The sequence below is a fragment of the Octodon degus genome, unplaced genomic scaffold, assembly GCF_000260255.1.
Source record: "Octodon degus isolate 3935 unplaced genomic scaffold, OctDeg1.0 scaffold00110, whole genome shotgun sequence".
NCBI classification, from domain to species: Eukaryota; Metazoa; Chordata; class Mammalia; order Rodentia; family Octodontidae; genus Octodon; species Octodon degus.
Window position 1 is genome coordinate 2,125,443 of NW_004524686.1, and position 3,755 is coordinate 2,129,197.

Sequence of the window (3,755 nt, forward strand, 5' to 3'; positions counted from 1 at the left end):
TGAATATTTGTACAACTTAATAATTTAGGTCAGTTTACTGCAATGGTTCTCAAAGCATGTATGAACATTTATGAGGATACTTTGGCAGTCTAAGAACTCCCAAAGGTTTGGCATTCAGAATATTCCTAGAAAAATAATCACTTATCTAGAACATGTGGATCATTAGAAATGACTTGTTGGGGCTGAGGATAGTGCTCAGTGGCACAGCACCTGCCTGGCAAGCACAAAGTCCTGAGGTTGAGTCCCGGTTCCAAATAAATAAATAAATAAATAGGCAGAAAGAAATGACCTGCTGAGAAGAATACATTTGATTTCATGGTCTTGGATTGAGGCTCCTTTCTGCAGACATCAATCCGCTATAACACAGGCGGTGGGAATGTGGAGAGGAGCAGATTGGGGCTGCTCCTTCCTGGAGGGCTAGTGTACAAATGGCCTGAGGTTCTGGTACATGAAATCTTTGCAGAGAAATGAATAGGATTATTTTCTCTCTCCCTTTCCATTCTGCTCTCTGGCCTCCTGCTGCTCTTTCAAGAATTTTTCTTTCAGACTGACCTTTACCTGAATCTCATTATAAGATTAAAAAACTGTAAATGACATGTCAAATGACTGAGCAGGGAGGTTCACATCAAAGCATCAGATTCCAGCAGATCTGACAGACACAGGAGTCTTATTTCTAGCATATTGTCTGGGAAACCCTAATGCCCTCTGTATCTAGCTGCAAGCAGTTCACAAATTCATATAAAACACAAAACTTGTATTTTCCAAAGAGAAAATCTGGCTCCATGTTTGTGAGTGTTATTTATGCTACTAGGAAGGATGAATGTCATTTATATTTATCAGCACATTTGTGGAGCTGAATATCAGATATCTTATTCTTCAAAGCTGTTGTTAAAGTTTGTGGTTGGAGGCATAGCCTTCCAAACCACCCCTTTCTCTCACACTTGTGAAAGTGATGACAGAGAGAAAGTTGCCTAAACCTAATGTAATTTTATTTCCCCAACTTCTTCTACCTCACATAAGTGAGCCTGAGTCAGCACTTGTCTTTTTTTATTTCTTCCATCTGTTCTCTTTTTGCACATGCTCAATTTATCACTTGATTGGTGCTGTCTTACTTCATTGTCTAAAAGAGAAGGCAAATATTATATCTTCAAACTTTTAACAGAAGAGATTTCACTAATTATAAACCCAGGGTCTTTTCAAGTCCATTTTGAGGACTGACGCTGTACAGTCCGAGGTTTCTCTTGTGTTCACCGTTCACCACCAACCAGCCTTGTTTCCAGGAAAACTTGAAGATAAGGGCAGCATGGGGATGAGAGGAGTGGCTAAAGGACTAAGGAGCAGTGTCCACACCGAGTCTCAGAAGCTTTCATCCACCTTTCAGTGCACCAGGGTTTGCTTCAAAGTCACATTTTTATGATTTGAAAAGATTTGCACACACCCTCCATTTACCCTGACATCAGGAAAACAACATAGGGGGTGAAATAATCAATGTCTTGATCCCATTGGAGAACTGAGGTCATAGGTGCCTTAGTCCATGTAGGCGGCCCTGCTAGAGCACCATGGGTTGGGTCGCTTGAACAGCAAGTATTTACTTTGTACAACACTGGTAGCTAGAAGTCCGAAGTCAGACACACAAGTCCCTGGTGGGAATACTGTTCCTTGACTTTTCCATGAGCCTTTTCTTGTATCCTCACACGGTATAGAGCAGAAAAAGATCAAGCTTTAATGTCTCTCTGCTTAAGGACCTTAACTCCCTTCATGAGGTTTAACTACCGTGACCTGTTCACCCCTCAGATGCTTCAACTCCTAATACTGTCATTTTCACTTCAACATGTACAATTTAGTGGGACTCATAAACAATTAATCTTTAATACAAGACAATCCAATGAGCTGGATTCTGAAGAAGGACAAGTTTCATCCAGGGGAAAAGCAAATCCAAGAAATGCAAACTTACTCAGCTTTGGCAAAGCATGCGACATAAAGTGGGTAAAAAGAGATTACCAAAGGTTTAACATATTTTTACATATAAAGAGTGGTCCATATAAAGTGTAGTGGTAGAACCAGACACAAGTGAAGTTCATCCACACTTACGTTTTCCATTCTGTGGGCCCCCAAGAGGTATTTATAAAAAAGTTTGGAAGAAGGCATGAGGCAATATAGAGCCCACTACATAGGACACATGCATTTGAAATAAGAGACTGGCAGGTATTAGTGATCAGGCCAAAGCTATGCCTACATCTCTAAGATTTTCTTTTCTAGAACAAAAAAAAAGAAAAAGAAACACCTTTGATTAGCTAAGGAGGAACTATTAACTCTAACCTTCACGGTACTGGTGAAGATACATTGCTTCAAGTTTAGGAGTAGAATGGAACTTGTCTATTACTGGCAAAGTGGTAGGAAAATCTCTCATTCTCAGAACACAGCCAAATATCCATTTTTAAAAATCTTTTATTTGTTATAGGGTCTCACTAAGCAGCTCAGACTCGCAGTGATCCTCCTGTCTCAGCCTGCCCAGCACTAGGAATACAGGTGTGCCCCACCATGCCCAGTTTCAGTAGCCCACATGGCATGGGGCCTGCATGGCATTCAGTACCAGGGACCAAACCCAGGTCCTTGCCTTTGCCAGGCAGCCACTTAGACTGCCGAGTTATCTTCCTGGCTCCCAAATATCCATTTTCCTAATAAAAGTAAAAGCAAAAAATCCTTATATTTGGTTTTGACAGAATGAATGTTTTTGCCTCCTCCATTACAAAATCACATGGGGAAATATAAACACCAGTATGGTAGTACATAAAGATACTCTCATGGTAGGTGCAGTGGATAAGTTGGAGCCTCCATAAATGGGAAGAGTGTGTTTATAAAAGAGACTCCAGGAAGATCCTTCCACCTATCTGCTGTAGGAGACACAGCAAAAGGACTGTTTCCAAGAAGAAGGTAATTGCCCAACTTAGAATCTGTAGGTACCTTGGTCTTGCACTTCCCACCCTCCAGAAGCAAGAATTCCATGTCTGCTATATCATTTAGCTGCTGGTCTTCTGCTCAAGTAGCACAAATACACTAACATATTGGAAGAGGGACAAGACACTGTCTTGAATCCTGCATCCTGCACACATAAAATCTGTCATTACTGAAGAAAGAAAACTCCCACCCAGAACCTCCTAGAAACAGAAAGCAAGGTTTGGTTGCTAAAGCAAGATGGAGAGACATATGGACAAAATCCTATCCCTGAGGCGCAGGCACAAAAATCTTGCCTCAGTTGAAACCCTGCCCCCCCAAAATGCAAAAGTCCCCTAAAGAATGTAGAATGCTGAAGGCTTCCCTAGTATGTATGATTCACAGGATTCCATTCCCACCAGCGTAGAAGAGTTCTCACCCCTTACAAGTCAAGTTTGAATTAACAAGAAATAACAAGGTATCACTTCTCAATGCGCAAAATGTCAATTGTCAATAGTTAAAGCAATCAGTGGAAATAGACAAATAAATGACCTACATGTGGAAGCAATCCCAGGCAATTTTGCAATTGTTGCTAATCAAAGATACAGAGACTCTTATGCAAGAATAGATAGAAAGTAGAGCAGAGAAAAAGAAATACTTTTTTAAAAGTCAACTCCCTGTGTTAGTAAAAAAAAAAAAAAAGCTATCGCAAATGAAGATATCCTTCACTGAGATTACTAGAACACTAGACATCCAGAAAAAAAACATTAATGAACTAGAAAGTAAGGAAATGAAAATGAAAGAGAAAGAAAAGGATGGGG